The sequence below is a fragment of the Ambystoma mexicanum genome, chromosome 2q (genome assembly GCF_040938575.1).
Source record: "Ambystoma mexicanum isolate Mex_15411 chromosome 2q, UKY_AmexF1_1, whole genome shotgun sequence".
Taxonomy (NCBI): domain Eukaryota; kingdom Metazoa; phylum Chordata; class Amphibia; order Caudata; family Ambystomatidae; genus Ambystoma; species Ambystoma mexicanum.
This window is the reverse complement of record NC_090924.1, coordinates 652,388,240-652,402,890: the sequence shown is the minus strand read 5'-3', so window position 1 is coordinate 652,402,890 and position 14,651 is coordinate 652,388,240. Positions and strand designations below refer to the sequence as shown.

The 14,651-nt window shown below is 49.5% G+C and overlaps 1 protein-coding gene across 2 annotated transcripts in view; it reads right to left on the bottom strand.

Annotated features, from left to right (window-relative positions):
• The window catches only part of TEKT5 (tektin 5), a 1,542,713-nt gene that overhangs the window by 1,148,896 nt on the left and 379,166 nt on the right, over positions 1 to 14,651 (bottom strand). The gene's annotated exons all lie outside the window — the stretch shown is intronic.

The following is a 14,651-nucleotide window of genomic DNA, read 5'->3' as shown; positions in this document are numbered from 1 at the left end:
TGCTTCCCTGCGTAGGTGTGCAGCCGCCACCGCCAGTACCTTGGTGAAAACCCTTGGTGCTGAAGCTATCCCGAAGGGCAGTACCTTGAATTGGTAGTGGCGACTGTCTACCTTGAAGCGCAAGTACTTTCTGTGCGCTGGGAGCATGGAAATATGAAAATAAGCATCTTTCATATCCAAGGTTGCCATGTAATCCCCCTTTTTTAGGAGGGGGATTACCTCTTGTAGCGTGGTCATACGGAATTTTTGGGGCTTGACATACTTGTTGGCAGGCCGTAAGTCCAATACTGGGCGCATTGTCAAATCTTTCTTTGGCACAAGGAAGTAAGTTGAATAGATACCCTTGTTTACCTGGTGTCCTGGGACGAGTTCTATCGCGTCCTTTTCTAGCAGAATGGCGATCTCCTCGAGAAAGATCCTTTGATGCTCTAGGGAGTGCACTCTTTGTCGTGGAGGATGATTCCGGGGACGCTGCAGTAGTTCTATACAATATCCTGCGGATACTGTTGACAGCACCCATCTGTCTGAGGTGATCCCTTCCCAAGCCTGGGTGAAGGTGGAAATGCGTCCCCCTACTGGGGTTGCGTGGCAAGGGACCCTGAACTGAGCGTCACTGTTTTGGTGGAGGCGTGCCCCCTCCCTTGTTGGGGCTGCCTCTGCCTCTTCCACGACCTCTTTTGTTACCCCTGCCGTAACTTTGGGTAGACTGCTGGTTGTTATTCCATTGTGTACCCTGTCCCTGGGCATAGTTGCCTCTTTGTGAATTTTGGCCGCGTGGGCGACGAAAATTATTGTTCCCCCTCTGGTTAGGGGGTTTGTTGGTAAGCTGGCCAAGGGATTTGAGAGTCTCATATTCATCTTTGGCATTTTTAAGTGCGTCTTCGACCGCTTTCCCAAATAATAGGTCGGGTTCCACTGGCTTGTCTATTAAAGAAGCCTGGGTCTCTGTCTTGAATCCCGACTGCCGTAACCACGCATGTCTCTTGATAACAGTACCTTCTGCTATCAATCTCCCTGCGTTGTCAGCGGCGTCGAAAGTTGCTTTTAAAATGCAACCAGACACGGCTCTCCCCTCTGCCGAGATCCGAGCCAGCTGGCCCTTTAACGGTTCTGGAGCAGAGGCAATGAGCGCCGCGACTTCTTCCCATTGATGGCAATTGTAACTAGCCAACAGGGTGGTGGAATTCGCAATCCTTGCTTGGTAGGCGGACGTTGAGGCTACCTTCCTGCCAAACCCGTAAAGCTTTTTGCTCTCCTTGTCGGGAGGAGCTTCTGATGAAGATAAGGGCGTGCCAGCCCTTTTTCTAGTGTTGGTCACCACTAGGGAATCTGGTTTAAGATGTCCCCTTATATACAGAGGGTCAGACTGGGCTGCCCGGAAAATCTTTTCAATTCTGGGGTTGACAGCTCTGGTGAGGTTAGGATTCACCAGGGAAGGATCTATTCTTCGTTGGATGGATTTGAGGATAGGGATGGTCTGAGCGACCGGTCTTCTCTCTCCTACAAACTCCTCCGCGAAGTCCCTTTCCTCCTGTACACCGTGGGTGTCGATGTGGAAGTGTTCCGCTGCTCGAGCGAGAACCTCGTTAAGGAGGGGCTGGTTATCAACTGGAGAGTCAGTAACTGGGGCTTCGCTTTGTACTGGGGAATCTACTCTGTACATTTCCTGCTCATCTTCTTCCTCCTCCAGGTCCTCATCTTCTGCATAGTAATCTGTCCCGGTTTGTTCTTCCATAATTTCTAACTCCTGGTCCTCTTCAGGGAAAACTTGTCCCTGGTAACTGGGGAGTGGAGTAGAATATGGAGTGGAGTAAGGCTGAACCTTGAAGGGTTCAGGACTTTCGACCCGGGGCTTTTTACTTAGCGGGATAGGATCGGAGGAGCCTGAGGGTGTGGCCCCTTGAGGGTTATATGAAAGAAAGTGTTCTGGGTTCTTGTCATAAAAATCAGCCAAGGAAGACATCCTAGACATAACTCTGTCTATGTCTATACTGGACCATTCCCTGGAACAGGGTATTACTTTAGCAGGTGATGATTTATGGGATTTTTCAAGGGTAGACTTGAGTTTACTTGTCTGCCTAGGGTGAGAGGATGGCTTTACAGGGGTGGAAGGCTGTGCTTTCCGCTGTTTCCCCCCCTCCCCGTGCGTGGAAAAATGTTTTCCCTGTCCCTTGGAGGCCCCAGAGACTTTCGACGCCTGGCGCCGAGGGTCTGGAGAGGTATTTGGGCGTGGGGCCTCACTGGTGTTAACCGCGGTCTCGGTATCTTGGAGCGCGGCCTGGGGGTGGAAGTCGTCTTCGTCTCCCGACGATCGAACTTCCGTTAATGTGTGTAGCGAGGCACCCTTGGCAAGAGTGGATGATTGCCTTGCGTCGTGAGGTGATCTCGATCGAGAGCGCCCAGAGGACACCGAGTCGGACCGTTCTTTTTGTGCCTCTTTCCGGGAAGTCGACGTCGTCGAGGTCCGGTTGGTCTTAGTGTGTTTAGTGTATGCTATGTGTGTAGCGCTTGCGTCGCCGGGGGTCTTCCCCATAGCCGCCCTGCCGGACGACCTTCCGAGGTCGGGGACCTGCGCTCGTCGGCTGTCTTTCGACGCCATAATGCCCTCGCCGTCCGAAAGTACGGCGTCGCTGCCATCGCTGAAGGCGCCCTCCGCTGCCATGGCCTCCTGCCTGGCGTGGTGGGCCCAACGCTTTGTCGAACGGTCCTTAAGTGTCTTAGGTTTAAACCTACTACACGCTCTGCAGTTCGCTTCGGGGTGATCCCTCGGCAAGCAGAGATTGCACGTGGCGTGCCTGTCGACCCAAGGGTATTTGCGATTGCACTTGGGGCAGAATTGAAAAGGGGTACCCTCCATACGCACCTTAAGGCAGCGGGCTGCTAAGTGTAGGAATATATAAATGTAAATCTATATATCAAGAGTGAAGAGTATGTACCACCCCCCACTCTCCCTACTTGTAAGGGCCGAGGCCAGCGGCCTACTAGGCCCGGGCCGAGGCCGGCGGCCTTCCTAGGCCCAGATCCGTCGTGCAGCAGCCGACGGTCGATGACTTCTCCAGCCGTCGTCGAGGTTGAGGGTCGACGTTGGGGTGGGGAAGGGAATGAATAAGAAGTATAATTATAATAACAGCAAAAGTATGGCTAAGGCCAGGGAACTCCACAAGATGCTTCCGACCAGTATGGCGGAAAAAAACAATCTGAGGATCCTACACGCGTGAGGGATCTTGGGTACAGTGGACGTCACACTAGGGATAGTATTACTGGCACGCCTGTGTCGACGCCCATTTTCGACTTCGAAAAACAAACTGTAATACTCCGCAGCTTCCACTAGATGTCGGCCTATGCACAGCATGTGATCTAAGCAGATTCCACAAGCCTCAGAAATATATATATATGTGTTTAGTGCAATAGCCAGCACTTTACGGCCTGATGTAAGATCACTGAAGTGATGTGTGACGTTAGAACACGACTTTGGGCAGTAGGCGGACAGCACATATTTAATTCTGCAGACGGCGAAGAAGAAACTCAGCCCTTCCCGTTACAATACCGCATGACGAAGGATTCAGAATGAACCTCGCCACTTTTGGTTTTGCAATACATAGGAACGCACGGATTCCCCCATAAACTTCCATACCCAGAGTTTCATCACTAACCTCTGGAGCATGATCAGCACACTTCAAACCAGGGGGGGGGGGTCGACATTGTCCCCCCCCCCATCCCATCAAGCATAGCAACCAGTCCTGTATCCTGCTACGCCCAGCCAGGAGAGTCTGCACGACCAAGAGAGTGTCCACAAGGCGTCTGTGGGGTCACTCAATTGCCCTGAAAAAGTTGGCTTCCACGTCCCTCTGATTTGGTCACAAGATGGACGCCATGGACGCCGAAACGTCATTTTTTTCAAGCAAGGGGGACTTATGAACCAACTTATTGTGGTTAAGTGAGACAATACTGCATGTTGATTGTTTCTCTTTGATGTGGAACTCCCACCAATACACCCCCTGCGACGTTGGCACATAACAAGTTGGGATGATCTTCTCCCAATAGAACTTACCAGAATAGACATTCAAACATTGGGAATTAGATAGAACCCACTCAATTAGACAGTTCCAAGATTACTGGAACCACCTAGGAATTCTTTTCCACACTAATATTCCTAAGAATACAAGCTGTTGTTTAAGATAGATATGTGTTATATGACTTGCATGTTTTAAACACTTCCATGCTTTTTTCTTGTTGTATGTTACATTTTTGAATTTCTCTCTATAACACCATGTTTAAGTTGCATTATTGTGTTTTGGTTTTTTTAAAAAACATTATGATTTGTTTTTGTTTGTAATGCTTTGTACATATTTGTAAGTATGCTTTTTCAATACAAGCTAATTATTCCCAACGCCCCTCATGTGTATGCGGATTTTCCTTCTGGACATTTTCTTTCAGGTTAATTTTTCTAAGATATATTCTATTAGTAAAACCAGCTAAGGTTCTTTGACTTTACAAATTAGTCTCGCTTTATTCATAGACAAATAATCAAGATGAACCTTTCTGAGTAGCAGTACTACTTTCTTTGTATCAGTTCATTTTGTGCCCGAGTCTGCTACTTCTCACCACGGGTACACCGAATATTTGGGTGCAGTGACATTAGAACAATAGCAGATATGTCCAAGCTGCATTTTGGTACAGCTGAGACTGAATGTGTTAATAGTGTTCTTTTCTTCCTCTTTTTCTCTTTTATGTTTTATGTTAAATGTCTGTTTTAACCTGTGGGTGCCCTGTTTTGAATTGAATGACAAATGATGTTGTTATAAATTGAATGACACCATAACGATTGTACTAATGGCATATGACAACAGAAAAATATTGTATACAAACTGGGCACTGAAGAAGGATTCATTCCGAAATGCATTATTGTTTGGGTTATTGTTATTGTTTGCTCCAATTTCAGCGCCAGCCTAATTGGTTCAAAGTAACCAATCATTATTTTATTCAAGCCACAAATAACTTTGGAGAAAATAAAGAAATTTGAAGCACTCCAAAGTTTGTTGACATTGCCTATAGAGACTGAGGTAAGTCGTTTAACCCTTAGTGGGTATCACGGGTGTGCGGCCCACACCGAAGGGTAGTTAGCCTAGGTCTTCACTTTCTCCTTTCTCACTCTCTTCCCCGCAGGTCAAGCCGACTCCAGCACTGCCGACTACCTTCTCGGTCATCCGAGTCATGAAGCGTGTGTCAGTTGAGGCTTTTGCTGCTACTTTCTCTCCTCCTCCTGCACCTTTGGCTGACTCACACCCTGACACAGCCCTCTCTAAACTTCATCTCTCTATCTCTAACACTCCGGATGTCCTTGCCCCTGTCATGAGTATCTGCTTGAAGCCCAAATCCAAGTGCAACTCTTGGTACGATTCCAACCTCGCCACCCTTAAACACAAGTGCAGGGCGGCGCAGAGGAAGTGGAGGGCCTCAAGCACACCCCCTGACAAACCTGCCTGCAGCCTGCTCCAAAGGCAGTACAGACTCTCTGTTCTCTCTACGAAGAGAGCCTATATCCAAGCCCGCATCTCTGAGGCATCTAACAACTCAGCCAAACTTTTCAAAATCTGCAAGGAGCTAGCCAATCCTGCTGCAGTCGCTACCACTCCTGTTCCCTCCCAGGCCCTCTGCACGGCCTTGGCCTCTCATTTCACTACTAAAACTCAGGACATCCTGTCCACCCTCTCTTCCTCTACCTCCTCTTCCTCCTCCTCTATCACTCCTGGCCTGTCTGAGGCCCTCTCTCCTCCTCCTTTCTCCTCTTTTCCCCTGTTCACCCCTGACGATGTTTCTAGACAAGTCTGATAAATGAAAGTCTCATCAAAGCAGATTCTCCCCTGCTCATCCAGAACAACCAAGGACCACATTGACACCCTTGCTCCAGCCTTGGCCAATTTCTGCAGTCACTCCATTGCCATTGGAACTTTCCCCTACCCCTAAGCCACTCTCTGTGCACCCCCTTCTAAAGAAGCCCTCGGTCGAACCTTCCTCTGTGGCTAACTATCGCCTGATCTCCATCGCTCCTTTCCTGGGCAAACTCTTGGAAAAGCTGGCGATCTCCCAGCTTAATCTACATTCTGAATCTGTTGGTTGCCTCCCTGACCTCCAATCTGGCTTCAGAGCTGCCAGAAGCACGGAAACTGCTCTCCTGAACACCCACGAAGACTTGTTCTCCAACCTTGACTCTAATCTCTCTTCTGTCCTCATTCTCCTCTGCTTTTAACACGGTCAACCATGCCATCCTGCTCAATCGTCTCCGGGACAACCTTGGTATTACTGATCAGGCCCTGACCTGGCTGACTTCCTTTCTAACTGACCGACCCAGTCAGGTCCAAATGTGGTCTTTCCTCTCTTTCGATCTCTCTCTACTTGTGGTGTTCTCGAGGGGTCTAACCTCTTTCCCTGGCTCTTCAACCACTACCTGGCACCTCTTGCCCACTGCATCGCTACTTTTTACTTCAATTTTCAATGTTATGCGGATGACACTCAATTCTCTTTCAGGCTCCCCTCAGCCACATCTGCTTCTACTCTCATACCAAACTGTCTGCCCGCAATTCAGGAATAGTGTACCACCAATGATCTCTGCCTTAATGCCAGTAAGACTGAGATCCTCTTCAATGGGATACCAGCTCCCTCCTTTCCTCTCTCTCTATGGCCGCTCACTCTGGGCCCTCTACCTGCTCCTTCCCGTGAGGCTAAGAACCTTGGTGTCATCTTCGACTCCACCCTCTCCTTCTCTCCTTGCATCTCTGACGTCTCTGAGAAGTCAAACTATCAGCTGCACCTCCTCAGAGATATTCTTCCTTTTCTCACTTTCCCCCAGAAGCTCAATGTCTCCAGAGCTCTGGTCCTCTCTAGGCTGGACTTTTGCAACAGCCTTTTCTAAATCTTCCTGCCTCTACTCTTTGACCTTTACAACTTATCCAGAACAGGATTTCAAGACTTGTCCTTGGCCTCCAGCCCAGGGATCGTATCTCTCCAGCTCTGAAATCTCTTCACTGGCTCCCTGTGGCTGGAAGGATCAACTTCATGACCCTCTGCATTATCGACAAGGCTTTCTGGAGCCTGGGATCGCTCTACCACCAACTTTCTCTTCCAAAACATCTTCCTTCTCGAGCTCTCTGCTCATCCACCACCAACTCTCTGAGGGTCAGATGCTTCTCCAAGCAAGGAGTTGGGGGCAGATCTATCTCCTCGGCTGGGGCCTCCCTCTGGAACAGCCTCCCTGCTTCTCTCAAACTTGAGCAGAACCACCTCGGGTCCCGGGAGCAACTCAAGACCTTCCTTTTCGCTTCAGCTTTCTCTCTTCCTCTCCCCTGCTGATGCACCTGACTGCTCTGCGCACTGGTCACCTGGTCCCCCTCTGAACTCAGGCCCAGGGTCCTGCATGTCCAGTTGCCCTTGCACTGCCTCCGGGCTACCCAGCACTTAAGGGTCTGTATCTGCAACCCTACAGTCCCTTCTCTCCACACTTATGAGCCACCCGCTAGCTGCACTTGTGAGTTAACTGCCCTTCCCCCTTTGCCTCCCCCTGGCACTTCTCCCCTTCCCTCTTCCTCGTACTTGCGCGATCTGAATGACCCAAGGCCTAGTAAGATCATTATTTTGTCCTCCCTTGTTTCCCCCTCCTTGTCTTGTCATGCCTAGAAACACTTGTGTACAGGCGCGTTATAAATGCCACATCATATCATATCATCATATCATATCATATCATAACTTCTTTATAGTGCAGAAAGAGACGGTTTCCTTTATTAAGGCACAAATTCCGTTATCGCAGTCCGGGCCTGGTTGCTCCCCTAGGTGACTCAAGATTGATACTTGAAGTGGTCAGTGATCCTACTATATACGTGTAGATGGCATTAGGCTCTGCTGTGGGCCGGTGGGGTTACAGGCATATCCTAGAGCCTGGTTGGGCACATTATTGGTCCACTCAGTGCGGGAGCAGTTGTCCCCCTGTGCAGGTGCAATTGGTTGGTTTTATGTTGGGATTTGGTGGGGGGAAGGGCATGGCCGTTGTTCGGGGGGCTATGAGGCTGGGAAGGGGGGTATGTATGTTCGTATGCTGGGTCGGAAACAGAACTAGGCACGTGGTTGCAGATTGCAGGATAAAAGTGGAGCGACACTACGGATTAGGGACTGACATTGATTTCAGTCCATTTGTTCATTCGGATGGAGATCCATCAAACACATAAAAAACAACATACGATCTATTCCAATTCATAAAATCCCTTCCCTGAATATTCTACACAAATACAAAACAAAATATTGCAATGCATAATAAATACACAAGCAAAACATTAACGCAAAATCACAATCAGGCTTCCCAGGAGCTGCCGTCAAATTGGTAGGTCCAGTGGGCAAAGCACCCAGTTCCTCGAAAGAGTATTAAAAAATGGGATTGGATCGGCCTGCTAGGGGGCGCACGGATGAAGTTGTGCACCGTGTGAGCTTGTCCCTAGATGGTCCCTGAAGAGGTCTGAGCCCCCACTTCTTGGACCCCCCCCCCACGACTGGGAACTGGTACCGAGCTGCATGAACGTGTCCCCCACTGGCAGTAGAAAATTCGGCAAAAAACGGCAAAGAATTCACACAGGAACAACCGACTGAACAGAACGGCTGTCCACGGAACCAGAAAGTACAAGTAATCCTTCCCGCCGCCCTGCCGGAGTTTCCAGAGTTTCATACGGGCCCTGTGTTGGAAATGAGGCTGCCCCCTAACACAGGAAAGTGTCCCGATGCGGTGCCCCCGCCACCCCCCCCTGCAAAGCCTACCCAGAAGTTCCGGAGCAGCAAAGGAGAGCCCCCAGGACACCAATGCGTCAGCCTCAAACGGGCACTCGCAAAACGGAAACCGGCGATACCTGGAGGGCTCGCAAATCAGAGGACGGCAGCGGGCTGAGGCCATCCAGCCCACGTAACATTACCCCGTGAGATTGGAAGTTGGCCCGGGACGGCTGGTGCGCCCCCAAACCATTGATCGGCTTTGAAGGCCAGACCAGTGCGCCTTCCGGAGGCCCAGGGCGTGTGATCCGGGGTACCCGTCGAGCTGGCGCCATCACTGCACAACACGCAGTAAGTAAATGCTGCAAAGCCTCCCATCCCCCCGAGGTCGAAGAAGTTGGATGGCGGGTCCGCAGCACCGCCATAGCCTGCATACAGCAATCCTCAGCTTCACGCAGAGTCGATCCCCAGGGAATGCTCTGATACCCCACTGGTCAACTGGAGATCTGAGGGTTGAGCCCCCAGGACCTGGGGCGTGTGCCCTACTCAAGACGTACCAGGTGTGTCATTGATTCCCAGAGTGAACAGCGAAACGATCATCCACGCTCGCCACTCGGAGTCACCCTTGCACTGTACTCTGAATTCGCAAGACGCATTCCATAAATTGTGTTGAGAAATCAATAGGTCGATAGGCCATACCCAAGGGATCTCTACTGCGACCTTTATCCACCCCAGCTTGCCCTGGTCCCGTCTGGTGGCGGCCAGAGTTACATCTCCCGGTACGCCAGTGTCCCCCAGATTTATGGACGCTAAGCAGAAGTTGGCAAAGTACACATTTTTCCAAGCCCCCAACGTACCGCCGACTCCTGGCTGCACAGGCATGGCATCCAAAGGTCTTGAGGCAGCTCTAACCAGGGAGATATCGCTGACCTCATTACTGAAATGAAGGGAATGAGAGCGGACATAGGAAACAAGATTGATAAAATCACAAATAGGATTGATAAAATGGAGGAGAGGCTTGAGGAGGTCGAACATAACCAAACCTCATCGAGCACGCTGGAAATGCAGATAGACCAAAGTCTTGCAGAAATTGAACATAAGGAAGAAGAAATCCGTTTAAAGGTCGACGACTTAGAAAATAGAGAACGTCGCAACAACATAGGTGTATTTGGCATTCCGGAGATCGAGGGGGAATCCGAATCACACCTCAAAAAAGTTCTACACGATATCCTGAAGCTACTCTTTAAAGACGACACGGTAGACAAGCCCAAAATTGACCGGACCCATCGGGCCGGGGGCAAACCAGGTGACCCGAGAACAGTACTAGCCGGTTTCACAACTATGCAGACAGGGCTCCAATTCTGGAAAAGGCCAGGCTCACACCGCAGATCTTGATGGGGGAAGCGAATATTGCCATTTTTCAAGATTTATCCTCCCTCACACTGGCGCTGAGAAGAAAATGTCTTCCAATCACTAAACTACTCAAAGATAAGTGCATAAGATACCGGTGGGGCTACCCATTCTCACTGACATTTGAATGGGACGGAACGAAGACAAAACTAATTTCCGAGAGAGACATCTCCAAATGCATCGCAGACCTATTGGGCCCTCAGGCAGAAGTAGCTGCCATGAGTACATAGAGCAATGAGGTTGGAGAATGGCAAATCAAAGGCCCTCGAAGAAGGAGAATACAAGGATCCAGAAAGTTTAGGAGGATGAACACCTCCCCGGACATGGAACATTGACTCTGTCACTAATCTGATCACTTCTCTCGCGAAGAAACTTTTGACTGCAAAGTCGGAGCAAGGTAACACTGGAACAAAGGTGATTCTCGAATTACAACATACCGCTGAAAGATTGACAGCAGGCCTTTGTGAACTGAGGTACTGACAGGAAATAAGGGAACATATGGCTATCTAAAAGCCACTGAAAACATTGGATGGACACTCACCGAGTACCACCAGATGATGGGAGGGTTGCCACCCTCCTCACATCGCCCTACTCGACCCAGGTGATGTAAGCAGGAAATGGACAATGGTAAGGACAAACACACACGATTTGCACCAATGCATTTCCATGGGCTCTGGAGGGGCTTGGGGGAGATCGAGGACTGGGGGTGGCCCGGTGAAGGGAGAAATGGAGGTGGTATTGAGAGCCAACATAAAACAAAAATTGCCCATACAATGTCTTAGTGGGATTCTAATATCGGACTCACATGACTGAGATTCTATGGTTGAAACACGGTTCAGTTCGTTAATGTGTTTATATATTGTGGGGGGAGTTGGGGGCTCATGGTTAAGACAAAATATATATGTGATTGGGACAGTTCGAGGTACGGTTCCCGCTGGTGGTCCGAGGGCGACTGGGTGAGCATAACCCAGCCAAATCAGACACCGCACAGGTGGGGGGGGGGAGGGAGTGCAGTGCAGCTCAAAGAGGAAACGGATGAGGAAAAGGGAGAGAGGAGGGAAAGGCAAACTTCGTACTTTTAACAGCAGAGCACCAAGAATGCTCATCGGCCTGCGCAGGGCCACGCAAAACCCCGCTCATTAGAAAGAAGTCAGACATGTGGCAGGTATCTAGAGCACAGACATTGAGGCAGACACACTTACTTGGCTATTCCACACATATAAATAACAATGGCGACTGCACCTAGACACCGCATGCTACGCATATGCACACTCAATGTGAAAGGCCTAAACTCCCCCACAAAACGCTCATTAGTAGCTGGAGAATTTAAGAGGTCCAACATTGATATTATGTTCCTACAAGAGACAAAATACCACAGGGGCAGCGAGAAAGGGATCCCCAGCAGTCTGGTGGGGCACGCTTACTGGCCCCACTGGAGTTTGGGCGTCTCCAAAAAAGCCGGCGTGGGAATCCTGTTCCGAAAAAGCCTCTGCATGAAAATCTTAGACTTCTGCTCCGACACAGAGGGCAGAGCCATGGTAATAGTGGGATCCATCCGGGACACAGTAATAATCCTTGCCATAATTTATGCTCCCAATCAAGGTCAAAAGCTTCCTTCTTAAAACAACTGAATGGCTTTTCAACAAGTCGCAAAGTCACACTATTCTAGGGGGGGACTTCAACACATGGATGAGCGATACCATGGAGAGGCAAACCACACATGATGTCTCCCAACCCCCCCAGACAAAAGAACAAGTAGAAATTAAAGCAACCCTGGCCTTGTACGGCCTCTCGGACAGCTGGCGTCACCTACACCCATCTGACAAGGAATTTACCGTTTGGTCCATCCCCCACGATACGCTCACAAGAATAGAGTATGTGTTCCTTTCTGCGGACCTAATGAGAATACTGCAGACCTGTTCCGTCGCAACACAAAGTGGAGGTGCAACGAAACTCTGTGGTCGGATGTGGTTTTTAGGGAGGAACTAGAAAATTAAATTAAACATTTCTTCATAACCAATGACACAGGTGAAGTCACGAAAATAAATTTATGGGAAGCGGCAAAGGCCACTTGGCTTGGGATCCTAATCAGAGAGGGAGCGAGTAAGAAGATAGAATGCACCTTATTGGAGACTAACATCAGAGAGAAACTAGACAGAGCACAGAGCCTACCACAGACGTCCCCACGAAACAGATCTAGACACCTTGCCGAAGCCAAAGACCTAAGGGGGGAGCTACGAGCCCTGGAAATGGGTAAGGTAGCTCAGACCTTACAACACCTACAACAAAAATACTACGAGAAGGGAGATAAAGCTGATGCCCTCCTTGCAGCAAGGCTTTGTGCACAAAGGGCGGATGGTACCTCATAGACATAGTGGAATCTTCCCCAGAAGGCATACAAGAGGCGTTTGCCTTCTTTTATGAAGACTTATATACCAGCGACCCTCATCCCCCAATGGTGTGTGTAGACGCTTACCTCAAAGAGACAGATTTCCCTACACTCAAGCGTCTGGAGGCTGAGGCCCTCGACGCACCGGTCACCGGGGAAGAAGTTTCCGAGGCTATCAAGCGTCTTAAGTCTGGGAAGGCACCAGGGGATGATGGCTTTACACCCGGCTTCTATAAAACGTTCACTGCGTTCCTCACCCCCTTCCTAGTTACCCTATTCAATAATATCTTTGAAACGGGACAGGCACCTCCGTCCTTTGCACAGGCCCTCTTAACGGTCATTCCGAAAGAAGGTAGAGACCCAAAACATTGTGCCCCAAACTCTATCTCCCATGACCTCTGTGACAGTGAACGGTGGCTACTCAAGATGGTTACCACTGGAAAGAGGAACCAGACAGGGCTGCCCAATGTTAGGGAGAATTCTCTGTTAAGGCTAATTTCCCAAACCTAGTGAGTCCCCCAGCACCTTTGCTGGATTTTTGGGGTTTAATTTTTTCTCCTGCTAAGAGTGAGACTCTTTTTCTCCCACTCTTAGACATGATTTGAGATATCCTTTGACTTTGTAATGTATTTAATGGGCTATGTTTTTTTTTACTCCATAGGGGTTCATGTGGTTTTTGGTAAGTGTGTTACACAGCACCCTCAGTGCAGTAACACAGGGGTGTCATAGTGACCCCCAAACATAGACTCCATACCCTGGGACTGACTACTGTCTCCCAGGGCATGTAAAGTCACCATTGACTTTACTAGTCTTAAATTGTGAACAGAACCAGTACAAACCATCATATTGTGGAAGTACTGGTAGGGGTAATTAGATTGCCCCTGGGTTTCTGGCTGGTGGCAGTGGTTACCACGCGAAATATTCCACCGGAATATATCCTATGGGATTTTCCCATTCATTTTAAACGCACCACTTTTTTTGGTGCAATGTTAAAGATGCCGCCGGGTTATTTATTTAATATTTATTCCCTGGTTGGGTCTTTTTGCCAGGACTCAGTTTTAAAATGGCGTTTGTGTTCGCCTCTGTAACTCCAACCCAAGTCGAGCCCTTTGTTCCACTTTTTGGCGGGCTTCTCCACAGAAGCCTCCAAAAGTGGTGCCACTCTGTCTGGGTCTACATGATGTGTGGGAGGGGGGTTTAGGCACCCTGGACTGAGTTGCCTCGGCAAATCAAGTCGCACTCTTGTGTGATTGGCCCATGTTTGAGTGACAGCTAGGACTGATGAATGGGGGGTTTCTGCATAAAAGCAGGGCTTTGGGGACTGGAACTTCAGAAGTCACCACAGGACCAAAGAATCCGAAGAGGGATAAGCTGAGCTGACCTGCAACGACGACACCACCGGTGGAGCCGTGCTGTACCGCCTCACCACTTTTCCCGACGACAGAGGAGATCTTCATTCCGAAGAGTCTTCTTCCTTTGACTGGTGGGGATAACCAGTTTGCCCGCCTTTTCGCCTTCCCGGATCATCTCATGGCCACCTTGCCTGTGCCAAGCACCCCGGCAACCGGGATACCACGATTTACCACTACCGCGAATAAAAGGATAGTACCTTTTAACTGGAGAACTAAGCGGCTGGTTTCTTCCCTGGCAGTGCAACGACCTTCAGCTTTCCTCCACGTCGAGATCTTCTCTTCCTCTGGACGACGCCGCGACTTGCACCCGCTGCCAGGAACTGCCCCCGCTGGAGGATCCTCTCCATCTTAAAGGTACTGTGTCCGCCTAGCCTCCTTGCAACGGTCTGTACGGGGTGTCTATTAAATCCTCGACTTACCACCTGGGCTGACCCTAGGCTGGCTAACTGAACTTTTCTGAGCTGAACTAATTCCTTTTTGAACTCTCTGCAAGACTTTTTCAAGCCGTTTAAACTGTGTGATCTTGGGCGCATTGGTGCTCTGCTCTCTCTAAGAGGGAGCTTGGCCTCTGAACTTTTTGCTCACAAGTAGACTTTGACTTTCCTGCCTTGCTGGGTGCTTCTAAAGTATTAGTGTTGTGTGCTTTTCTAATTTCTGCCTTTTCCCTCCCTTTTTTTGATAACTTATTGGAG